Source organism: Arvicola amphibius, chromosome X, assembly GCF_903992535.2.
Source record: "Arvicola amphibius chromosome X, mArvAmp1.2, whole genome shotgun sequence".
In the NCBI taxonomy this organism is placed as follows: Eukaryota; Metazoa; Chordata; class Mammalia; order Rodentia; family Cricetidae; genus Arvicola; species Arvicola amphibius.
The window spans coordinates 131,584,624-131,612,337 of NC_052065.1; the positions used below are offsets into that span (position 1 = coordinate 131,584,624).

Here is a 27,714-nt window from a genome sequence, read left to right on the forward strand (position 1 = left end):
CAAAGACCCATCCTTTATTTCATCATGAGAATAAAGTATCAATCAATCATTTGCTCTGTTATGTATCATAGAAGAGCATTATCATCAATTAAATTGATTTCCCACTCATGACATCATGAACACTTGAGAAAGACAGTGGTTAGTTCCTGCCTCTACCTGTTATACTAAGTGCTGAGTCTGGTCCAGGATGAGAAACTAAGAAATGGTTCTGGAACCTCTCCCTGGCACTTAACTGGTTTTGGTAATCTTTTCTCCTTGCTAGATTACCTGGCCCTGCCTTTTCTTAAGGGGAGGAGCTTGGTCCTGCCTCAACTTGATGTGTCATGATTTGGCAATCCCATGGGAGTCCAGTCCCTTTCTAAGTGGAGATGGAGGAGGAGTAGAAAGGAAAGGGGTAAAGAGAAAGAGGAGGGGATGGGAAGAGAGGAGGGAGGAGAAACTGGTTGGTATGTAAAATAAAATGAAAAATGTTTTTTAAATAAAAAAGAAATGGTTCTTAGTTGAAAGTAGAAAATGTCTATTGTATCAACCTCTTAACACAGAATTCTTTGAAAGATGGCAGACTTTTATTATGATATTTTTGACAACTTTGAAAGTAAGAATATTGCCTCTACTTCATAAAAATCCTTTAGCAAGGGAGGCATTTAGTCTAATTTGGGGATACAATGAGAATGTTTTTGATGGCACCACCCAAGTTGGTAACCACAGAGATCTCCAGAGTTCATATAGAATATTTTCTTTGAATGTTTTAATTCATCATTTCCAAAGTCTAATGAGTGAGAATACATTAAATAGGATTGATATAATATCCAGTATAAAATCCACCTTGTAAACATCATGAATGAAAATGACTGTTAAACAGGCATGCTCAGTACCAACTGAAGCTCAGGCAAGCTTAGCCAAGCAAATCAATGCAAGTTCATCTTTCAGTGTGAGCTGGCTGAGTTTTGGACTAGTGATGAATGCCTTGACTAGAAAGATGAAATACTGGAATGCCAGCCAGTGCTCTGACAGCTCCAGATGGTGCCAATTACTGCCAGTGGAGCCTGTCCTGCTGTGAGCCCAAGATGTCTGATTTGTGGCCACAGGAAAATGAAAAAGAGGCCTTCCAGCTGGGCTTGTCACCTGTCCTTTATTGTTCTTTAACCAAAATTGTAATGAAGTGTGAATGGGCCCTCCCTTTTTCTTTTTTGATGACGGTAGCTAGGGACATTGAACATGAGAAAGAAGCAATGTTACTCATGTTAATTGCAGTCGTGTTAATTGCCAAGCATATACTAGAGAATTTGAAGTATGTCACTAGCCAGTTATTTTCTCACCCAATTTCTAGTGTACAAACTGGAATGTGAATAAAAGATAATGAAAATATTGCAAGTTTGTGATTTTCAGTGAGCTGTGTACACACAAATATCATATAGCATATCAATTGAAGAAAGTACTTTTGTTAGAATTATACTACTGTTGTGTGAAAGACTTTGGATATTGGATTTTCCTGTGTTTATGCTCCAGAATCAGATAGTCCCAGAACACATATTTGAAGTTTAATAGTCAAATAAACTTTATTCATTCTCTTCCTCTGTATGTGTATGTTGTATTCATACTTTTGAAGCATTATCCCACAATAATACCTGGGTATAAACTGAAACCTCATTCTAAGACTAACAAAGTAAAATTTTAATTTTTATTATTCTTAATTATTTATGTGTGTGTACTCATATGTAAAGGGGGCACTATGCCACGGTTTATGTGTGGGGATAAGAGGATAACTTTCAGGAGTTTGTTTTCTTTTTTCTACCATGTGATGCCTAGGGATCAAATTCAGGTCATCAACCTTAGCATCAAATGCTTTTATACACTGAGCCATCTCTTTAGCTCAGAATCTAAGAGATGGTGGCATTATCAATAATAACATTAGCCACAATATTTTTATAGCTTCTTTTTATGTTTTATAATTATTGTGTACTAATAATACAAAATAACGGTATAACTTTAATATACATATATAATGTACTTTGATCATATTTATTCCTCCTGCTACACTCTCTTAATTCCCCTTCTCCTGTTCCCCTTCTTGCCTCCTAATAGTTCTTATTCTGCCTTTATTTCTCAAAAAACCAGAATCCATATGTGATTGGAAAGCTTATTTTATTCTACTTAGCATGGTGATCTCCAATTATGCTCATCACTTTATGAATAAAAAATACCATGTTGTGAATATATGGCATATTTTATTTATTCATCCACTGAATGACATATCTTTGGGAAAGTATTAGCTCAGGCAATTTACCTCTATTATTCTTAATATTACAACAAAACATGTAGACAGATATTACTACTCCATGTTATCAATGAAAGGAGATGCAGAAACATGTCATGCATTATTAAAGTCTACAAAATTGATTTGAATGCAATTATCCAAACTTTAAGAATGAATGTATACAAGAATAGAACAAAAGGTTTTTTCACTACTTATCATATAATATGACAGCAAAACTTATTCAACCAATGGTGGAAACAGAAGAAAACTACAGACATTAGGCTGGAAGGTTAGGTAGAATCGCAATGGGAGGCAGAAAGGCAACGGCAGTGAATTGTTTAAGTTTTTAATATTATTAATGGTAGCTGAGTCTTACAGGTAATAACCACTGTAAACTATAGTCTTTCTGATTCTAGATAATTTTAAGTCACATGGAGTGTGGTAGCCAGATGTCAGAAACTTGAATCAGGAACAATTATCTTTTCTATGACTGTTCAGCCTATGTGTGACAGTAGTCTCTTCCAAAGGACTCAAAAGAAGCCAAGCTAGCCATATCCACCAAAGAGTTCATCAGTATCTGGAAAATCCCTCAGATGCAGGGTAAGAAAGTGAGATGCCAGTCCAAACTCCAATCCAAGAAGTCTGGGAGCAGTGTCAACTCACATGGCCTAGTCATTGCTGTGCTCTGTTTACCCACATGTTGGCCTCTGTTGGTTTTCCTGGATGAAAAATGGAGACTGGGAGCTAACCTTATGGGCAAACAGAAATGGAGTGCTTGTCCTAAAAATACTTAACTCACTAATGGTTGGTGTATGAGCACATTTTAACTTTTCTAACACGATATTCTTTAATGCATTTTCAGTACATTTATTCTTTTTCCCATTTTCTTCCTAATCTTTCTTGTTTGACACAACTCATATGTTGCACTTGCATATTGGTATCTTTCTTCTGTCACATGTTTTCTCTTTATACATGGACTATATGACAAATTCATGGAAAGGAGACTAATGGAGAAGAGGAAAGAATAATGGCAAGATCGACATGATGAAAATATATTGATGTTTGAATCAAAATCTATTATTCTTTATAAATTCATATGCCCAAGACAAACCATAAATACTTATTTTAGGAAAGGAACTGGCTTCCTTCTTAGGTTTCTGAATGAATCATTAAGTACTAATGTAGGGTATTAATGTAGATGTGGCTGAGCCCTGTTCATGTGTTAGACCTGAAATCCTTCCATGAGCTGTCATCATGATAGTGAGAGCTTACAAAAAAATGCATACTCTCCTAAAGACACCCATGGTCTCTTTGAAAGCCCAGAGTTTCTAATGATTAGGAAATTTCAAGAAGTATAGGTTGAATCTACAATGTGACTTTCCATTGAAAAGAGATATGGAAGGCACTCTACACTTTTTTCTTTCTTATTACAACGTTGACTTTCAAATACTTGGCCTATCCTTTGCTTCTACATGCAAAAGGCTCCTGACATTGGACAAAACCTAGCTGGTAATTTGCTAGTTTTCTAAAAACAGGCCCAAGTTTTTAAGGCTGATGTTTCTGTTGTAGATATTTCTCAAATTTTGGTGCAAAGATCAGTATAGTCCTTCACAAGAGGTTTGTATATTTGGGGGGGGGGAGTCGATGCTGCTGCTATTTTGGTAGATGGATACTTTAGAAGGATCACTGGACCAAGAAAAAGTTGTTAAACCATAAACTGCCAAAGACTTACCAACAACTATTCATAATTAAAGTACTTAATTAATCACATGACCCTGGAAAACTAGCTTAGCTACTCTCCCAGGCTCATCAAGCTTATTCTCCTGGGGGTCTTTCTCTTAGACTATGTAACAGCTCTCTAGGTGTTAGTCTTCCCAGGGATGGACTTCTTATAAAAAGATTCTCTGTTTTCTCCTGAACCCATTGTCATTTCCTGGCTATAAGACCCAAGAGATAAAACTGTTGTAATTCGTATGCCATAGGCCCCAAGTGGACAGTCTTCTGCAAAGATGGTAAGGACATTGAGCCAGCTTGTGCAACATTAAAACCAGGTGGGTGCTTCCCTATTTGCCTCTTCACAGTGTGTCTAGAATTTGGCACAAATTAGTGTGTTTGTCTTTCACTCCACTTGGCCATTAGCCAGAAGGAATAGCCTATTTTCATTTTGAAATTTTACTTGGCAAATCTTTAAAAGTCACCAGAGAACTTTCATGAGTAATAAAAAGCAACTTTTATTGAAAACTAATTATTTTTTCAGATGAATATGCCAGCTGTTTGAAAATGCTCTAGTCACATTAAAATATATTTTGGTAATGTGCATACAAATGCAGATCCACAAGTGGCATGCTATTTTTGACAGTAGCTTCTACGTACCATATTCTACAGTGCCTCTAAACCTCCCTTCATGCAGGTCTAGAAATGTGATAAGTGGAAAAGACGTACACTGAATAAATAAATCACTTATTTGAAAATGAGTTGACATTGTAAAATTCACTATATAAATTTCAGGAGGGTTGTTAAGAACTAATACAGAAAAAAATAAGCCCATATTTGTTCACTCAACAGTTTTGGTATTCCTGGATAGATTAAATCTAATGACTTTAGAAGCTTGAACTATTCTGCTCATGTGTCTACATACATGTCAGTTACATGTTTTCTGTTGTCTCAGCATTATACTAATTTTTGGAATATGCATGAAACATGGGGATGACTTAAGCATTGTCTTGTCCTGCTAAAAATTGACAGCCTCATGGCATAGATCCAAAAAGTGATATATACAGAAAAGCTAGCAAGGTAGAATTACCTTCATGGGAAACAGAGCACTAAATGATATCTTGGGTTAGTAAAAATCATACTGTACATTCTTATTGAAAGGGCCAAAGTATAATCAAAAAGGTACAATTTGTGTTGGACTTTGAGAAATAATGAGCATGATGATAATTAGTGAAATATGGACAAAGGGCATCTCTTTTTGAATAAACAATAGTAAATACACAAAAGAAAATATTGCATAGTTTACATGTGGAATAACAAAATGATAAAGCTAAATGGAACAAGTGATAGAAGATCTACGTGTCTCAATTAATAGGCTATTGTCTGTTCTAAGTTTGTGAAAAGTACTATATAGGCTTTTGAGAAAAGCAACAATATACTCAAATCCTGTAGTTCTGGTAAAAAGCAGAACAGGAACTGAGGAGGCAAAAGGGAGACAGATGGTATAATAATCTTGATTGTCAGTTTGATAGGACTTAGAATCATCATGATGACACACTTTTTGGCATGCTTTGGAGAGTATTTCCCAAGAGTTTGAACTGAGAAAGAAAAACCCATGCTGAAGGTGTACAGGACAATCAAGTGTGCTAGATTGCAAGACTACATGAAGTATAAGAACATAGGTGGAACAAAATCAAGAAACCAAGAGAAGCACAAGTATCTACTACTATCTATATTTTTATTAGCTCAATGTGAATATCTACTTCATATTCATGCCACCCACCACACCTAGAGCCACTCTCACTGCCTTAATATAATTGATTGTATGGTTGCTTTGGGAGACAAACCTCCTTCTTTACTTGATTTTATCACAGCAACACAAAAAAATATAGAAAACTGTTATCAGGAGCCAGGATTCTACTCTGATAAGTCTGACCATGCAGTTAATTATTCTTTTGAAATTCATTTGTCTGGTGACTATGAAATAGTTTAGGTCTATGGGTAAAAAAGCCCAGGAATCCTGTAAGCCAAGAATAATGGGCCATTCTGGTGGGAGTTTAGAAGACTAGAATGCCAAGATGAGTAGAATCAGTGAAGCTCATGAGGCTTCAGAGGGATACGATAACTCTATTAGAAACTTGAATATTGATTACTCACATCATAACTTGGAAAATGTTTCTTGCTGCATTCTGCTCATGGCCTGAAAATTTGAGTATAGCTGAAATGAAAAATAATTAAGTTAATTTTTGTCAGAAGAGATCTTAAGACAGCAGCATAACATCCAGGCTGTGGGATAGTTACTGGTCACTGCTTTTAGCTCTGTAGAGAGAGAAAATAGTAAGATTTGAAGAAAGATTCATAGTTTAAAGATGCAAAGAGGGTAGGTGTAGAGAAAGTAGCTATAACCTTAAGGAGGAATCTTATGCTTGCCACTTTGTCCATTAGAGATGGCCTTGGAGAAAGACCTCAGTCATTGAAATGTACATCTTGTGAAAATATAAATTTGTGTGAAAGGAAAGAGCCTGAAATGAAACATCACTGTAGGAGTCGCCCTGTTCTCTAGGTCTAAAACAATTTATTGGGGAAGTATTTTCTCAGGCTGTGATGCCAAGCTGAAAAGAAACCACTGTAGCTGCATTAGAAATGGTCTAGCCTACAACTCAGTCTGCCAGTGTAACATGAAAGCATCACCTGCATAGTGAGTTTTTCAGGCATGCAAAATGCAAGAGTGAGGAGGTCCTTGGGCTTGTACTAAGGTTCCAGAAAACCTCTGAGACCCAGGAACATGAAGCAGGGTCGCCTTTCTTAGAAAAAGGTTCCGAGAGGCCACTATACAAAATTGTGAAGGTAAAGTCTAGTTGTAGTAAGGGTACTAGAACGTGGCTGATGCCAGGATCATGGAATAACTACCAAGGAAAGCTACAAACACAGAGGTTATCTGGGCCAAGAGAGGTGTTTATGTACTGTACAGTGCAAAGCTAAAGGGGAAAATTTATCTCAGGCCAATGAACTCTTTTAAAGATCAAGATAATGAACACAGATGTCCGGGACTTACTCTTTGCCCTGTTGTTTTTCAGTCTTCCTTTGGCCCAACCCTCCCCTATTATTCCATCTTTTCTCCCTTTTCATATGTGTATGTTTATTCTTTGCCACTCTAATATGTTTTGCTTATTTTATAAGGATTCACAGTTAGGAGAATGCCTTGTGTCTTGGAAGAGACTGAACTTTTAAATGGTATTTTGAATGTTAAATTTTCTGGTGGCTTTTAAAATTGAACTGAATTAATTCTTTATAACGAGATGGCCACTACCCTTTGATAAACAAGAGTAGAGAGTTATAATTTCAAGTGATATATTTTGGTGTCAATTTGAGAAGGGGTGAACTTGTTTGTCTTGATTGTTAATTTCATAATATTTAGAATAATCTAGGGCTCACAACTCTTACGATGGCTATGAAGGTAGTATCAGAAACTTCTAATTAAAGTGGTAAGACTTAATATGAGTATAGGTAGCTCCATTCCATGAGTAGGGACCCATGCCTAAATTAGGAGGAAGCTATCTAAAGACCAATATTCCCCTGTCTTCTTGACTATGAACACAATGTGAACGATCACCTGCTTCACGTTCTGTCCATGACAATATCAACTGTTTTCAATGGTGCACATGCTCCACCATACCTTCAAACTGAGCTAAACTCAGATCCCTTGATATGCTTTTCTAAGATATTTATTACAATCACCAAAAAGTAACTAAAACAGATGGGTTAGGAACTATTGTAATAGTTGAGGTGAAAGGTGGCCTGTGCCTGAAAGGAGAATTAAAACAATTATCCAGGGACTCTAATCAATGCAGAAAGTGCTTTTACTAATGCACATGTATACAAAGGAGGCACTTAACTCTGTTTTTATTGGCTTGGCCTAGCCAGATAATTGTTTCAGCTCTTCACTTTGCTTTGACTTTATCACAGTCACTGTATGGTTTTCATAAATTGCTTAATATCTATAGACTTTATTTTAACCAGCTGAAAAGAAGGGAACAAATTCTTGTCACCACTGGTAATTGCCTCATAGGAATGCTTTATGCATTTGTGTAAGTGCTGTCATATTCTTGGCATGAAATGATCATTAATAAATTATCCAAAGTGTGTCAAGAACTTCTAGAAAGTCAACATGTTGAAATGTTTAAATATTTTAGACACAATCATTACTCAATATAATAAAATGGCAATAATTTCTTGTGGCTTTCTCTTTATTAGAAATCCTTTATGATCCAGTTTTAGTTTGTTCATAAAACTTAATATTATAAAAATAACTACAATCTCCAGAGTGAGCTTAAGAAACTTGCTATAGTTTTCATGGTGGATAAGGAAATGTCTTCTTCAACCCTGAACTTGTCCCTCATATGTAAAGGCTTCCTATTGATCTTTCAGTGACAGTTGAAGGTAAGGAATATATGCATTTAGCAGCATCATTTTCCAGTAGCTCAAGGGTTTAATGACAGAAATATGTTTAGTTTTTCAGAGTGTTGAGGAAAACTCAAAAAAAAAAAATCCAAATGTTTTTGGCAAGTGACCTGATGTTTTCATAGAGAAAAATAGGCTGTATTCACAGAGGTTTAGATGATATTTTGTTTGAGGTAGCCATTCTATACTTCCCTTTATCTCCATCAAATAAGGCAAAAGTGCACATTCATGATATTCCCATGTACTGTGATATGTTAATGTGATCAGAAAAAAGGCAAGCTAAACATTTGGTGCTAGTTGGCAACAATTAGCAGTGCCTAAAACAACAAAATGCCCAAAGCCAGAAGACATGCAAGTTCTACCATCAGCAAGTGAAGAAGTGAAACTATTTCTAGGTCTCCAACCCAGTTGTTCACTTAGAAATACCTCATTGTAGAAAACGGATGGATGTGTAGCCTCAGGAAGCCACAGGGCAGCAGATTGGAGCTACACTTAGGCTACTAATTGCATCAGTATTGAAATACCTTATTCTAGGAGGAGTGTTACATAGGGAGAGTCTACACATAAATGGAGGCTCCAGACATTTTCATCTCAGAACAGCGCTTCTTACTGATTATTTCAATAACATGACCCAGAGATATAGCAATTCCTTGAGGACCCTATTTTTTTTCTGATACCACACAAGACCCACAAGGTAGTTTGTCAGATGGCTTATGGATCAACTGCAGAGAAGGACTCTGCTGTCACTGTGCACATGGCAGGCCCTATCAGTACTTGCCAAGCTATAGATACACTTTTCACTGACTGTCTTAAAAAAATCTACATAAAAACCTAAACTTAAGCTGGGCCATGGTGATGCATGCCTTTAATCCCAGCACTTGGAAGACAGAGGCAGTTAGATCTCTTGCCAGCCTGCCAAGAGTTATGTCCAGAATAGGCTCGATAGCTAAAGTGAAACCCTGTCTCAGAAAAAATAAAAAGACCTAAACCAAGGTATCACTACTTGATCTTACATAAATGGGAAATTTTTATAGGAAAGTATTCATTCTTTGAAAAATATAAAGAGCTGATTATTTGAAACTTTCTCCTTGGGAAGATGTATGTATTGCAAGCAGAGTACACACAGTTGTTTATGTTAATTACCAGTCAGTAGAGGCAGAAAGAATTCTATAACCCTTCAGTCTACTATCCTTTCTAAGCAACACTCATTGACATGTTTGTGGCTTTCTTTCCTTATATATAAATAGAACTAGGTTCAAAACAATTTGATCTTTGGTCAAGAGGTTATCACTGACTCTGATTTAGAGATGCAATTAGTTTCCCATCACTGACTGTAGTCATCCTGAAACAATTATGATAATTAGTAGTTTACCTGTGAGGTTTTGCCTGAAGGTAGGGTTCATTGATTTTTTTCTTATTAATGAACTACTCAGAATATATTAATAAAAAGTAGCTAATTTCAACTACTCATGCAGCGTATTGCCTTCCTGCTTTATACTATCTCTCAAAAGCATTTGGTTGTGGTTGAGTAAAATTGTCATTCATTTATTCATTAAAACATTTGTGACACAATGGCCATGTCTCCAGCACTGTCATCTTAGGAACTAAATGCTATAGGGTTTTATTTCCTAAAATATTATTTCTCTTTAAGCCTGGTGTACTTTTCTTTGTTTTATGCAAGAATCTATCTTTCAATATATCAGTCTCTTTGATAAATACTAGAATTGACCCCTCATACATCATAAACATTGCAAGTGTTATAGAAGTGGAGCTTAGTAGCATTTTCTATAATTCTTGACATGGATCTTATAACATAATTTTAATGAAAAAGAAAAAGAAAAAAAAACTGTTGACTAATAACATATTCCCATGTTAACAAAGTCCAATTCCATATATACTGGAACTTCATGATCTGTATTTGTGTGTAGGATTTATTTGTTTTCTTTTGGAATACTGCCAGTTGGTTACCATACCATTAGATACACAATTTATCAGGATATATAATTAATGTATCAAAATTGTAGCTTTCAGAAAGTTTCAATAAACATAGTTAAGCATCTTAATCCAACAATTGACTTGAATAAATGTTATTTTGATTGGGGAGATACAATTGGCCAGTTGTATAGTATATGACCTATAGTGTGACAAGAAGAGACTAACATCTACCCAACCTATTTATACTGGTGATTTGAATTCCAACAAAAGAACTTTTCTCAGCATAATTTCTGAATGACTTTGCATGTCATGCTATGGGACCAGAATCTAGGGACATAAAATGCACTATGGCTTCTGCTCACCCTTTTGGAGCCTCCTAGGTGAGTTTAGATGGATGTGGGAAGGCAGTAAGCTATTTGTTTTGTGCTTCTTTTGCTTTCAATGTTGTCTATCAAATCCATTCATGCAGCAGACACTGATTTTGCTCTTGTACTTGAGTTGTTATATGATAGCAGCTTAACAATTTGTCCATATTTTGGGGACTATAATAAAAAGGACAGTATTATGAGACTAGTTATCAAAAAGAGAATAAGGAAGGAAACTTACTAGATATTTATATACACAGTACTTGACATTTTCTTATGGCTTTATTTCCCTTGTACTTCCAAAGAACTTCATGAAATAAGAGCTAACATTGTGTTCCACTGAAACAGTAATCAGCCTTGTTTCTAAAACCATGCAGTAATGCATGAAGAAAAGATTCCATGCCAAATCCATGTTAATTCCACAGCCTTGTGTCTTAGAAAAATTCTAACACATTAAAACCTGTTCCAACATGTAGTAGTACTGTCTCTTTAGGACTACCATTAAAACCTATTCTAACATGTAGTAGTACTTTCTCTTTAGGACTGCCATTAAAACCTATTCCAACATGTAGTAGTACTTTGTCATTAGGACTTCCTGCAAATAATGACAGGGAGAATTATGAAAGCTCAGCATTATCTTAGGCTTGTTCCTAACTAGTTCTTATAACTTAAATTAATCCATATTTTAAATCTATGTTCTTTCATGTGGCTCATTATCTCATCTCAGTACTTCCCATCCTTCTTCCTCTCCATCTGTCTAGCCACCCTGCTTTTCTTCTTCCCAGAGTTCTTTCTCTGCCTAGAAGTACAGCCTATACTCTCTTGCCTAGCTATTGGCTACTCAGCTGTTTATTACACCAATCACAGCAATATATCTTCACTCAGTATAAAAATATCCCACAACATTTCTGCCTTTTTTGTCTAAATAAAAAGAAATGGTTTTAACTCTAACATCGTAAAACTATATACAATGGGAACAATTATCAGGTAAGAATTACATTCTGGTCTGGAGAAGGGGGTGTCTGGAGGCGCCATGTCGGGCCGGGAAGGTGGCAAAAAGAAGCCCCTGAAACAGCCCAAGAAGCAGACTAAGGAAATGGACGAGGAAGATAAGGCTTTCAAGCAGAAATAAAAAGAGGAGCAGAAGAAACTCGAGGAGCTAAAAGCCAAGGCCGCAGGGAAGGGACCCCTGGTCACAGGTGGAATTAAGAAATCTGGCAAAAAGTAAGCTGTTCCTCATATCTTGAGATGATGGTGACCCTCTTCCATTCCTATTTAAACATCTGGATTCCCTGCCATAACATCTTTGCCATCTACAGCTAGAATGAAGTGTTATCCTGGAGCCTGTTAAATATCTGGATTTCCTACTATAATATAACATCATTGCCACCTATAGTTAGAATGAAGTGTTATCCTGGAGCCTGTTGTACATTGTAATAAACTTTTGTAAAAAAAAATAATAATAAAATAAATAATACAAAAAAAAGAATTACATTCTATAGGTCTTTTGAATTTCTGTCTTTATATGCTTTCAGTTAGTTTGAAGATATACGGATGAATAGATAGGAAATTGGAGAACTTTGAAAGATCATCTAACATGCTTTAAAGATGAATAAGTTTAAGTCAATGAAGGAGGTGATTACTCTTTGCAAAGGCATGTAGCAAGTGTTAAAGCTAGAACTGAACGCCAAGGAAAATGTTGCATGGCTGCAACTATAAATAAGTTTCACATTGCTCATTAGACCATAGTTCAGATAAGAATAACCTATTGGGTTTTCCAGAGACTTAACAGATATGTGCACATTGGTTGCATAGGTATTATATACATAATAGACATTAAGCAAGAAATGGATGCTGTATTTGAGGTCAGGAAGACTGAAGATTCAGAAAAGATTTTTTAATCAAGCAATTGCTATAGAAATATTATATCAGAGCCTCTGCTGCACAATTTTGTCTGAATATCTATATATTTTATATACATATCGCTTTTTTCATTTTTTTATTAAAAATTTCCATATCCTCCCCTCCTCCCACTTCCCTCCCCTCCCCTCCTCCCATACCCCCACTCCCTCCCTCTCCAGGCCAAAAAGCCATCAGGGTTCCCTACACTATGTTAAGTCCAAGGTCCTCCCAACTCCCCCCAGGTCCAGGAAAGTGAGCATCCAAACTGACAAGGCTCACACAGAGCCCGTCCATGCCGTAGAATCAAAACCCATCGCCATATCTCTTTCTTTAGTTATGTAATTCATCAAACATTTAATCTTTCAGAATTTAGACATCATGTGCATATTTACTGCATTTTGGGTTGTTTTTTTCATTAGGACACATTAAGATTATGTTGGGGATAAACAGTTATTTGACTCTATAATCTATAATTTTTGAGTAGGTCAAAAGATTAAAGAATCTGAAAGTGTTAAATTTTGGATTTTTTCTAGTGACTCGACATTTTTCTACTTAAATAACAAATTCAATTAAATTTATTGTAGATATTTTATTTTAGAAGTAAGTGACAAATGCAAGGAAATAATACCTATTATCAGTATATATTAATTCAACATGATAACTCCATACATTTTAAGGCATTAAAGTCATGAATTCTATTGTCAACTTTTTATAAATTTCAGAAGAAATGACCACTTAACAGTGTTTACTCAAAAATTTCCTGTAAGAAAACTGTTTCTTGTTTTCTGGCTGAAAATTATATTTGATAGTCAATATCCTCCATATTCTTACACTTATATTATTAAAGGGGGAAGGAAAAAGCAAGCTTCTTAGTTCAATTATTACATTTTGTATCTGTTTGTAGGAGGTATTAGAAATAATTTTTGGAGTGTTACAGAAAGCTCTAAAATTAAAGCAAGCATTTCCTTTATAGTTTACTGGAGGCTATGGCATATTACAATGGGGCAATCACTACATTGCAGTCAGAGTTCTCTAGGCTACATTTGGAGGGGTTATGAAATAAATATGGAGTCAAATTATCTTCATGCACTATATTTTTAGTTCAAACATTATGTCATTAGGTAACTTACATCTGACTTTCAGGTATGGAAACTAAGAACTATTTTACTGTAAAATAAAAAGAAAATTGAGAGTTACTTCCCACTGGAATGGGATCACCGATTAGTAAAATCCCAACAGGTCATTTTATTTGCTTATAGAATCCTCATTTCCTTCAGAAACTTCTATCTTTTCATTTTTCTTCAGTCTCTCAAAAGGTCTGCTTGTGTATTCTTCAAACAATTTCTCTTAGATTTATAAATATTTTGATTTTATTCTAGGGTGAACTTTACTTATTCCAAACTTTGTCTTTCTTATAGTCTCAATTTCCACTTCTTTAGTAATTTCTTCCAATTTAGTGTTTCTTGGCAGAGATTAGTCATGTTTGTCTGTTTATAGCTCCCTTTTTAGTGAAGTAGTCTTGCCTCCAAATTTGAATTCACTTATTTTTTCTAACTCTTGTGTTACCACTAATATTTTCTTTTCATCTTATACTTGATTTTCCCCCATAAACCTTTTGTAATCCTATGGATCTGAGATAAACAAATAGTATTATATTTTAATGCTCTGATTCCATCAATTGTGGTGTGAATGAGATGTTTCTCAGAGTAATAGTGTTTATCAAGCAGGAGTTATTCCATTTTAAATTATGGGCAGCAACTGCTGCCCCTTAACTGTGACAATCGATGAAAGTGAAAGACTAAATGTTTTGTTATATAAATACTTAGAATAGCAGTAGCTGCACATGTTTAAATGTAGTAAAGAAACTCATGGGAAAATGTCCCCAGACACACAAACATACCCCATACATACCACTTTGTTTTAAATATGTACAGAAGTTTTGTTTTCCATGTCTTGTTCAAAAATGAAATCAAACTTACAGCAACTCTTTGAAAGTTATTGGGTAAGTAGAAGGTATATTTGTGAATGTATCATGCTGTACTAGAATCAACGTGATAAGTTTCCTATTTTCTTCCTCCTTGTACTTCTTGGATTTTATGGGAAGTTTCTGACTTTTTTCTCCCAACTCAACAAATATAATAGATGAAATACAATATGGAAAAGATGAGACTTGAATAAGATCTATAAAAAGGATTCTTTGAAGATTAGAATAGCATATGCTATTTATTTCATTTAAAATAAAGTCGTAAGTAGTCTCCATCTTAAACAGATTCACCACTCCTTACAGGCTGAAGTCCATCTGCTAATGAATGAATCACAAATGCTGATTTTATATTGAATTTATTTGAAAGACATTTAAAGGGGGAACAGAAGCAAAATTAAATGTGTTCAAAATATGTAGAACACATCCACTTGCATTAAGCTTCATGATGCTAAGTTTTCTGTGTAGAAACAGCCTAAGAAATTATATCCTCAAAGTTTTACCAATCAAAAATGGTGTTAAGAACACCAGATTGCCTTCATCTGTTTTCATTTGCTTTTCTCTACATAGTCTCGTTCAATGCATACAATAGCCTAATAAGATAGAAACTCTCTTACATAATTTTTATTTTTTCTTTTGGAATTTCACATCATGCATGCCAGTCCTACCTATCTCCTAGTCTCTCTGTATCTGCCCTTTTTCCTTGTTCTGTCCCCAAAGGAGACTTAAAAAGAAATAATAAAAAATAAAAAAGAATACTAATTAAAACAAAAACAAATACAAAATAACATCAAAACAACAACAAACAGCAAAAAGAACACTGCTTCTCCATCTTTTCCACCTCCCCCTTGCCTTTTCCTTTGTCTCGGTGTCTTTGGAAGCTGCTGTGTGTCATGCTGTATACTCTTTTGACCAAACAGCTTTGCTTGCAAATGTTCCTTGTATAATGTGCTGTTGATCAGGTTCAAGGCCTCTGTCTTCTGGTACACCAACAATACTGAGCCTTCATGAAAACTCCTCTCAGATATATACTACTCTTGGCCCAGTACATGGAGATTCTGTGGCTATGGTTTGGCAGGGCCAGTCCCCCTGCCTCCTGGCATGCACTCTAGCAGGTCGTAGATGGGGTAAATGGTGGGAGTGCCAACTCAAAGCCCTGGATGTATGTTTGTGTGGCAGCTGAGTTGGCCAATTGGGGCTGCTAGGACCATCCCTCTCAGGTGAAGGGCAGAGCCAGGGGTAAAGCCCTTTTGAAAGATACAGATCATAGGTCTCAACAAACTTAAATAGCAATATGTCTGCTTTTGTCACACAAACAGTGTTCATAGGGACAGAGAATCAAACACTACCTCATATCCAAGTGCTTGCACACTTTTGTTAACACAATTTTATTTTTATATGATTGTTTACTTAGAAATTATGTAAACAAACTAAGAAGAAAGTAAAGTGAAAAATTTTGTCATTCAGAAATAGCTACTATCAACTTTTTGATTTACCTCCAAATGCATGATGTATAGGTAGAATATAAAAAATGAGATTATTCTTACAATCATATCTTGCCTTTTGTTTTTCTCCTAAAACATAGCCATTTTCTGATATTATAAGGTAGTTTTCAGAATAACAATTTAAAAATATCAGTACCTTTTTCCATATCACGCTGTCCTCTGTTAAGGTGTTCATCTATCATAGGTGATTGTCCAAATGAAAAAAATTTACACACGTGGGCCCTCTAAGAGCCTTTTATAATGCAATTATATTGTCATGTAGGAGTCCCAAAGTAGAGGTCTGTTTTGATTTTGTTTTTCTGTTTTGTTTTGTACCAGATACCAAGGAGGAAAATATTGGAAAAGAGGTTTCTATCTGTATTAGATTTTCAGCTGGCTCTGCTTCTGCTGCTAAATCTAGACTTGTCCTGATCTTGTCCCTTATAATTTCTTACTTTTTTATGTGTATGAGTGTTTTGTCTATACATATGTCTCTGTGCCATATGAATGCATAATGCTCACAGAAGCCAGAAGAGGACATTGGATCTTTTGAGACTGGAGTTACAGACAGTTGTGAATAGTGTCAGTTTGGGGAATCAAATCCAGAGTCCTCTGGAAAATTAGTCAATGATCTTAACCACTTAGCCATCTCTCTAGCTCTCCTATAGTACAATTTCTTTCTGTAAAGTTGAAATGCTACTCACTAAGGAAGGAAGGATATTAGGAATGGTCAAATTCACATAATAACTGATGGAAGCAGATGCAGAGATCCACAGCAAAGCACTGGACCGAACTCTGGGAGACCAGTCATAGAGAGGGAGGAGCAATATTACAAGCAAAGGGGCCAAGAACATGATGGGAATACCCACAGAAACACTTGACTCAACTTAGTGGGAAGTCACTGACCCCAAACTGATGGCTGGGGAACCAGCATAAGACTGAACCAGGCCCTCTGAATGTGGGTGACAGTTGTGTGGCATAGGCAGTTTGTGGGGCCACCACTAGCAGTAAAATCAGTATTATTCATAGTGCATCAACTGGCTCTTTGGAGTCCATTCCCTATGGAGGGATATCTTGCTCAGCCTAGATATGGGGGGGGGGGGAACGACCTTGGTCATGCCTCAAGTAATGTGACAGACTTTGGTCAAACCCCATGGGAGGCCTCACTCTTTCTGAGGAGTGAATGGGGGTGGGGTGAGAAGAAGGTGGGAGAATAGAAGAGCTGGAGGGAGACGAAACTGGGATTGGTATGTAAAAATAAGATTGTCTTAAAAATAAATAAAAAAATCAGATAACACATAGTGCTTTGCCTGAAGATGCAAAGAACAAGCTAGTACTTCCCAAGATATTTCTACAATAGTTTAGGGGATGATGACTTTTATACCTGAATCTCTATTTTCTTTCCGTGGAGTCATTGGTGGTTTACTGCTCTGGTAAATATTCTCTTACATAGCTCCTTTGGTAAATCAAGGGGTGACTCATTGTTTAAAGGTTTCCATCATGCTTTGGTTCAATTATTGTGTAACAACTATAAACCAGTCATTTCCTCTCTTGCTTTATCTCTAAAATGAAGAGGCTAATATAGCTGGCCCATATTAGTCACTGTTTTATTGCTGTGAAGAGACACCATGACTAACATAATGCTTATAAAATAAAGCATTTAAATTGGGACTTGCTTACAGTTTCAGAAGTTTTTGACATTATCATCATGGCAGGCAACTTGGTAGCACACAAGCAGTTATGCTGTTTAAAAATTAGCTAAGAGCTACATCCTGATCCATGTGTTAAAGAAGTAGCTGAGGATTGGAGGGAGAGAGGGAGGGAGGGAGGGAGGGAGGGAGGGAGGGAGGGAATGAGGGAGGGAGGGAGGGGTGGGTTTATTGATTATTGATTTCATGTCTTTAAAACCTGAGGGCTGACACACTCATTAATATTACTTTTGCACTAAAGACTGATAATCATATTATATAACTAAAAGAGGGAAGGAGGGAAGGAGAGAGGGAGAGAGAAAGAGAGAGAGAGAGAGAGAGAGAGAGAGAGAGAGAGAGAGAGAGAGAGAGAGAGAGAGAGAGAGAGAGAGAGAGAGAGACTGGCTAGGGGCCATGGTGTGGAGTTCTGAAACCTTAAAGCCCACCCCAGTGCTATACTCCATCTAGGACATACCTACTCCAACAGGGCCACTGCTCCTAGTCATTTTACACCTCATCAACTGGTGACTAAGCATGAAAATACATGAGCCTCTGTGGGCATTCTCATTTAAACCACTATGTGACATGAAAGTAGCAGTCAAATTAGTCCTTTCTTCCCAAAGTTGATTTTTATCATGGTGTTTACCACAGCAACAGAAAGCAAACTAGAACACCCATCTACCCCAACTCAGAAATCATTTTAGAAACCATTTTAGATGCTTCTTGACATCTTACAAACATTATTATTTTGATGAGGCAGTTTTAAATGGATTAACAACATATGTGCTCTATATTACTTGAAATGTCCATTGATTTAAAAATGAAGCAAATGTTTTTGCATATTTTTAAAAGTATCTTGAAACTTAAGTCAAACTTCCTGTGCTTATGCTTTTTATATGAATGCAATGATTATTGATTTCATGTCTTTAAAACCTGAGGGCTGACACACTCATTAATATTACACTTGCACTAAAGACTGATAATCATATTATATAACTAAATGAGGAAAAATAAAGATAAGCAAGTCATTGTAGCCTGTCAGTTTTTAAAATGGTAACAAAAGCTAAAAGGAAAACATCAGTAGAACTTCTTCATATTACTTTTTACATAACAGGTATTAAAAATTAAGTTTGCCTGTCCCACAACTGTATTTCAAATCACAACATACTGTGTGACCCCTACAAGTTTGAAGAAACATTTTTGAATGATCAAAATAGTATAAATTCCACACACTGAAGTGAAATATGAAATGCAGGTACAGTTTTGAACATATATCTATTTTTAAAAAGAAATTATTTTAGTTTGAGGAGCAGGTGGAAGTAACACAATCCACACATTTATAACAAGACATTTAACTGTCAAGTACCAAGTCGGCATCTTTAGACTTTCTGTCTGCCTTTTAAAAGCCACAGTCATTTCTCAGGTTTCTTGTATACAAACATTTAGGGTTTTTTATTTTACTTTTTTTCTTTCTGTTATTTTCATTAATAACAAATAGTTTAATATGATGCTACAGTAAGCTGTATTAGATCAGCTAGAATCTTTTAGGCTCTCAAAGTATGGGCATTCCAAATTCCATATTCCAAACAGGACCTAATGGTTCAGAGCTTCATATTCTACTATAATTATATGGTTCAATGCAAGTGATTATATCTCTTCTTCAGTAACGGGCTGAAAAGTTTTGGTTTGCTGGTTCTCTCATAATTTACTGCCTAGGTATAATAGGCCAGTCTTGCGGAAAAAAAGATGATAAATGATGCTGGCTAGGATTCATAGATTTATTAAATTTCTATCAAACAGTGCAACAAAAAAAATCTGCTTAAGTTAGAAATGGGCTCAAATTTTTTAATCAAAATTCATGAGTCCTGATGCTTGGTTCAGTAGGTCCAAGGAAGGGTTGAATTGAAGACTGATTAAAGAAAATAAAAGGCTTATTTGAAGTAATTTTTCAATGACGGCTTTTAATTGGATGTTAAATCAAATTCTTATCTGCCTTTCTGCAGATAGCACATTATATAAAATACCGTTAGCGGCACCACCACTGTAACGGATACACTGAATAACAAGTGACTTCTCACTTTACACTAAGAGAGGAGCAGGCTTGTTGTCAGTCTGTCAGAAATTAAGTATGTAAATTAATGCTTAAGTATATGAATATGATTTACAAGAAGCTTGGAGTGTTGTTGGGGAAAAATACAAAGTTTTTTTTTTTTTTTTTTGTAAATCTCCCTTCAAGGTTAACAAGTGCTCTCAGCGACCTTTACAACTTAGGTGAAGATGTGAGTGTGTTGGTGTGTGATCTACGTGTACATTTTGCCATTGAGCTTGGCTAGAAGCTTAAATACTCTGAAGAGCAAATATTGCAGTCATTCTCTAATGTCCCTTTCTGCCACCCATGAATGTCAGCCTATAAAAGCAATTTCATTAGCATTTCCTCATTTTCTAATATAAGCAATGAGAGTGGTAGTAATCATCATGGGCATTTACCTATCCTTTGCAGATTGTGGGTGCAATGCCTTGCTTCAGGCAGGACCTATCTTGATTTTTGAAGGTCACAGAAATCACTCCAGTGAGGAAATAAAAAGATCGTTGGAAACAACAGTGTTCACTCCTGGAAAAGTGCTTACTCTTTGCAGGCCACCGTGGGGAGAGGGTGGAACCAATTCATCTTTCACAGCTGACTGAGATGACAGTGGTTTGCAAGAACTTTTGTTAAATGCTGAGTTAACTCCCAGGATAGTGTTTACTGGTTGAGGAATGAAGTTTGCATAGACTGGTTTTCTCATATACATTTTTAATGGTAGATCTCAAGTAGACAGCTCATTAATTTCAAGATTCTTTGTTGCCAAGAATAATAACCTTTAGGTTTGGGAAAATTCTCTCCCTTTTTGGTTCTACCTGTCAGAGGAACTATAAAATCTGTACTTGACAGAGTTTTAAGAAGAGAGACCCTCTTACACAGCACAGATCCCAATATATTTTCATCTCTGTTTTCCTAAGTAGAAGTGCTAATGTTTTGGCTTTCCACTTCTGAGCTTACTCAAAATATAGTCATTACAGTGATTGAGCTTTACTCAAACTAGTGAAACCTATCTTGGCTTTCCAGCTTACCTTCTAAAAACCATTTTTATTTATTCCTTGACAATTTCATATATGTGTGTAATATATTTTGATCATATTCACCCACATATTCTTGTCTGTTATCTTTTTCGCACTGCCATTAAAGACCTTCTTCTCAAAATGTATCTCTTCTCCTTTTTGATTTTTACTACATAATTTTTGAACCTTTTGTGGTGTATAACTTAATCCACAAATTCAAATTTTATTAATACCAATACATCTATCATAAAAAATAATTCTTAACGCCAAGATGACTGTTTATACTATTGGTAATCAGACTGTGGGGTGAATGCTGGAACAACGGTGTGGTAGCAGAAGTCCTCATGTCTAGAAGTGGTCAAACAGGTACTGCACTCTCCGGAGGCGCTCTAATAAAATATGATGATTCTTCCTGACTCCTCAAAGGGCATGTAAAATAGTTAGCATTGCAATATGGGCAACGAGGCCCAAGGATACCAGCTAATTAGTGGCAAAGCAATGAAGGCATCATGTGGAATTTGAGCAAGGGTCTTTTGCCTTCCTACCCTCACCACTGATGCTTCTTCTCTCTAAATTTCCAATGTGTTACTCCATTATCACATTAAATACCTACATCTTAACATTGAACCACGGATCTCCTAAGCAATGATTCTTTGTCAGACCTCATCTTTTCTTGATGTCCTTTCCAGGAGATAGCATGTGACACTATTCATTTTGAAGATCTTTACATGGCACTGAATTCGGACAGCATGCATTCTTCTTCTTGATCTATGCTATGCTGTGTATTTCTTTTCAGTCCATATCCTAAGGGATCAGTTTTTCAGTGTTTTAACCTTTGTCCTTGTTAGCAATCAAATTTATTCATTCTCAAACTGTAGTCACTTAACAAGGCATTTCAACTTTTGTCATTTTTCTAGAATCCGTTTTTGCACAGCTAGCTCTCTTCTGTGCCAGATTTGGATTGAAAACTGAATTCTCAAAGGTATTTGCTAGGTAAATTCAGTAAAACCACTGAACTTTTGTAAGTTCCTGTTCCCTTATTTGTAGCCTGGAAAAAATTATAGTTCCTTATATGGTGGTTGTAAAAGCTTAAAATGAGACAGTAAAGAACTGAGCACAGAATCTAGTATGCAGTAAACACTAAGCAAGAATGGTTAGTCTTTATAAGGTTAGTTATTAACACTTGCTGTTATGTCACACGTCACACAATATCTTGCATTGTCATTCGTAATGGCCATATCATGTCTTCATCAGTGTCCCCATGAGCAGCTAGCAATTCTGTATATCTATCAGGCTGCCACAATAGAAAGGCATGCCATCAGTGTTTCATTTGATGGCAAATGAAGGAGTTTGCTTTCATTCTATGAGCTGAACATAACATTTTGCTTATTTCCAAATACTTTAACTTATAAAAAAGTACTTTTAAAAGCACATAAAGAAACCAGTGTTTGCAGTACAGCATAATTCCTTGCCTTTATTATGTAACATTTCAAGGAAGGTGCCACTATCTCTAGGGAAGTGTTAATCATGCCAACACTGAGGTGAGGTTACTGACTTGATTTAATCACTTTTCTGGCTAGTTCATGGTGCTGGCTCTGGGTTGCTATGGGCAGGGAAAATGGAATTTAAAATATTTATCAAGTTCAATAGCTTTATTCTGGTGCGAGTGTGTGTGTGTGTGTGTGTGTGTGTGTGCATGTGTGAGTGTGTCTATGTGTGAATGTATACTCAAATGTACATATGTATATGTTCTATCCATAATTCTAGGCCAATTTAGAGCAGATTGGGATTAGCAAGTCATACAAATTAATTCTGAACAATATTATAACATCATGTTGATCATGACAAAGAACGTGAGGCTAGGATGGCATTCCCAGAGTCAAAAGTGCATTAAGCATAAGATATACAGAACAGTCTTTGATAGAGATTGTGTTCTGGGAATAACTACCTTGAGTATCATCTGTGTAGTGGTAGGTTTGGGAATATTTTGCTTATAGCACCCATCTTATCTGGGGTCACCAAATATAAGGTGCTTTAAAAGTTACTACAGGCTGGATGGTGGTGGTACATGCCTTTAGTTCCAGCACTCGAGAGGCAGACACAGGCCAGCCTCTGTGAGTTCAAGGCCAGCCTTGTCTACAGAGGTAATTCCAGGGCTACCTTACATAAAAAAAAGAAACCTTGTCTCAAAAAATAAAAACAAAGCAGATTTTTATAAAAGGTAGCACTATGCTGGCAAAATGGCTCAAGTAATTGTAGGTACTTCCCACCCAGTTTGACAACTTGATTTTGATTTCAGAAATCTGCATGCTGAAAAGAGGGACCAGCCCTGTGAGCTGTACTCTAATCTGCATGTGCACACACACACACACACACACACACACACACAGAGAGAGAGAGAGAGAGAGAGAGAGAGAGAGAGAGAGAGAGAGAGACCCCAAAAATGTGATTTAAATTTTTTAGTGGGGGTAAAGAAATACCACATATTTCCTTAACTAGGTCTTTTGGGTGCTTCCTAAATAATCTAGTTGTTTGCTTCTACTGACACAGGCTGTTCAATATCTATGCAAACTAGCTTAGTGTAGTTAAGCTACTATAACAACATATCATTAAAGGTTGTCTATAGCAGTTCCAACAGATCAGAAGACTGGAACGTCCAATTTGTAGTGTGTGGAGACTTGATGTGTGGTAAGTGCGACCATCCTTACTCAAAGTTGGAGCATTCTCACTGTTTTCTTGCATAATGGAAGAGACACGTTAGCTTTCTAGGGTTTTTCTATCATCAGTAGGCCCATCCACAGAGTGTCTGCACTCATGAAATAATGATCACCTTCTAAAGGCCCCACTTCCTGTGAACATCACCTCTAATATCAGGATTTTTCACATATAAATCTGTGCATGCAAACATTTAAACCATAGCACTTGTGCTGTTTCCACTGTCAGAAATATCATACTCCTCCTTTTCTAATTATTTGTCATAACTTTTTCTGACAACAGAGCAAACCAATTATTCTATGATTGTTAATTCTTGCTGTTAGAGTTTCCCTTTACCCTCTCAATGCTTATAGCAAGAACAGAAGAGAGAAAATGAAGATGGGATGGAAAAGGAGCATGTTAGCCAAATCACTGGGTAACCAAACAACATGTTAATGGTCCAACTATGCATTTTGCATGTCTATTTGTATTCTTACATAGCATCCCAATTTTAAAAATTGGATTTCAAGTAAAAGAATGCCATGGTTGTATTAATATCGAGTCCATCACAGAATATCCCTCGTTTAATTATTCCAGGTGATAATCTAAATAGTGATGTAAGAACATATCTTTTTTTAAGGCATTGGCTTTTTTTTTAAATTTAGCCTTTGTGGAAGATAATATCATATCTTCAATATGGTAATGCTATCTGGTCAAGATTCTAATGAATGCTGGCAGAAATTCATGATTTATTTGAACTGCATTGAAAATTATATATTACTTGCAAAGATATGTTTCTAATTATAGCTTTGACATTATACTGTTTTAATTGTCTTCTTAAGTACACTATTTGACATTCTTCCAGGAACTACACAATGATTCCTTTATTGACTAGAAGCCGTTTTCGACATCAATCACATTCCTTAAAATACCATCTTAACAATATTAAATCGCTCACAATGTCATATTACTGCTTATCCTCCTCCATTCCTGAGACACATCATCCCCTTGTGCATGGATGCTGAGGTCAAGGTAGAATGGATGTGATCAGTTATTTGTAGAGTTTACTGCTTTATAAGCTCTATATAAGATCTTTGCATGATGTGATGATGTTGATGTTTGGTTATGGGAAAGAAAATAGGATTAAATGAAATGAAGTCATACCAGAATCACTCAACCCCACATTTTTATAGTATGCATAATTTGTTGAGGTTTTTTCTTATATAAAATCTGTGAAAGATTTCCTTTACTTCTTGTTTCACAAAAGTAGCTGCCTCTGGGTGTTTTTGAGATGCAATTCTCCTGAAGTATCTGCTTGCAACTGCTCTCGTATTTCTGAGGCTATTTTTTTTGTTTGTAGTTTTAATGAGAAAATTATATACTGTGCAGTAAATTTTAAATGTGTATATATACATATACATACACACATACACACACACACACACACACACACACACACACACACACATATATATATATATATATATATATATATATATATATATATATAATCACTGGAGAAATCCTTAGAAGCAATAACCCAAATGGACTACTATGGAACAGATAATATGGCCCAGTTGATATTTTAAAATATAAATCTTGTCTTATATGCTTTGGTGCATCTTCATTTATCTCATTAAGCTTATTCTGAGACATTTTTCATGTCGTAGTTCTTAATTTTGCAGGGGAGTGGCAAAACACCCATATAACATCTTTTGAGAGGAGATTATGTTGCCATTGTCTTGATTTCCTACAGGTTTTATAAATAGTCTGTACTTTATGAGTATCACAGGGCAATATTCATCACTGATTCTGACAAGATAAGTTGATGTTGAGATGTCAGCAAATGTCCTTAACTGAAAAGTTTACCATAAATCCTAACAGATGACACGACATGATCATGATGTCTAATTTGATTCATTTATCTCCACATTCAGTAGAAGTCATGCTACCTGGTCTGTCATTTAGACTCCTAACAGCTTTCCAAATCCATCTGCCTAAATAATGGTCTCCCAATCTAATGACATATGTCTAGATAAGACTTTCAAAATTCAGACTGCAATCTCCTTATATTTATGTAATCTTCTTTTGTATATAATAATACAATGAGATATGTGAAAGTAGATTGCCTTGGATCAAGGTTTTAACATGTAGTGAGTTCTGTAAACCAGAAAAGGAGAATGCACAAGTATAAGCTTCCAAAATCAACAGAACTGGTAATGCTATATTCTCAATCCTTTTATGAGAAGATAATGTCTGGTACACATCAGTTATATAATATACCCTTTTAAGATGTATATAATACATAATACACAAAAGTAGCCATGCTAAATAAGTTTTTTTCTCTTCTTAATTGCCATCAATTAAACATTTAATTATCTTCATTTCAGTTGGCTTGTTACAATCCTAAGGAATTCCAAGGCATTGATTTACACTTCCACATATCTCTAAGTATTTTTCTAGGTTGCATGAATTGATACTTATTTTTCAGTTATTTCTATATAACAAAAACTATCAAAATTGTACCTTGGGATTTAGAATTGTACAAATATATGTAATCATATATTTAACAATCTACATACCTGGATACCTTTACTTGGCACCATAAGTTCAGAGAAACTTAATGTTCTTTCTTTTCTGAGTTTTGTATCTCTCAGTCTAAAATAAATTCTTCAAAAACAGAATTTAGAATATCACTGAAAAAGACCAGAAATCCCCAAATGGCAAACAACAGTGGTAGTGTAAAAAGGTATAAACAAGAAGGAAGATTTATTTATTAGATCTATGGACCTAACTGCTGTTTATGGATTCAAATATTTGACCTTTGATACAACTAGTGGAGGGAATTATATCTTTGTTTTTTTTTCTTCTTGTAGTGTTACCTATTATCTCTCCCAATACTAGCAGAATAAATCTCTGCATAGAATCCATTAACTGCTTGGGTAGTGATTATATGTACAGTAGGTGAACAATTAATCAGTGTTGGATAGAATTGTATAAACTGTTGAAAAATATATCTTCTTATGATTTATAGCCTTTTATTTCCAGTTGATTGACTATTCAGTTCAATTTTAATGTTAGAGACCAAAAGATAAATACTACCATAATTCCTGCACTCCAGAAGTCCGACATCTATAAGGAGATATTTTTCTCTGATCCCCTCCCAACCTTTCCCCTCCCCCCTTCAGCCCTCCCTCAAGGTCCCCATTACTTCCAATTTACTCAGGAGATTGTGTCTTTTTCTATTTCCATGAAGATTAGATCTATGTAAATCACTCTTAGTGTCCTCATTATTGTCTAAGTTCTCTGGTTTTGTGCTTTGTAGGCTGGTTTTCTTTGCTTTATGTTTAAAAACAACCTAAATGCCCCTCGGCAAAAGAATGGATAAGGAAAATGTGGTACATTTATACAATGGAGTACTACATAGCAAGAAAAAATAACGACATTTTCAATTTTGAAGGAAAATGGATGGAGCTAGAAAAAACTATTTTGAGTGAGGTAACCCAGACACAGAAAGACAATTATCACATGTACTCACTCTATAAAGAAGTTTAATGTAAATATACAATGTATTACAGTGAGATAAATACTAAAGGTTTTATTCATAACACCCATGTGACCTATGGACAAATTGGATAAAAACATGAGCATGCCTGTTGGAATCCTGTTCTCATAGAAGACATGTTTTATATTAGTTGCAAAATTGATTGCTTTTCCAGTGGTTTAGTGGGTTTCAGAGTTAAATAAATGAAATATTATTGGAACTTCCTTTCTATTTTGTTTACCATATCAGTATAAGAATTACCTTCACCGAAACAAGCCACTCCTCAATCCATACAGTTCTTTCCTTCTTACAGATCAACCCTATCTTGACGATGATTGAAACTACTTTTATCAGCTTATGTTTCCATAAATCCCTGTGACATTTATAAAGTTGAGTGTTTGTACTTAATTAAGATATTCAATTATGGAAAATCATTTTTTGCAGCATTTCTTAATCAGAGCCTTAACTCTGGCCACCTATTTCTGGATCACCTTGTGTTTTTTTTTTTTTTCTCTCAACAAAATAGTAGAGTAATCCCTTCTCTGGTTACCCTAAATCACAAACATGGGGGTGGGGAGATAGGCTCTGTAC

General features: G+C 35.6%; 1 protein-coding gene and 1 pseudogene across 1 annotated transcript in view; both read left to right on the forward strand.

Moving 5' to 3' along the window:
* Aff2 (AF4/FMR2 family member 2) overlaps positions 1-27,714 on the forward strand; it is a 482,794-nt gene that overhangs the window by 183,167 nt on the left and 271,913 nt on the right.
* Positions 11,765-12,136, forward strand: LOC119804977 (annotated as a pseudogene).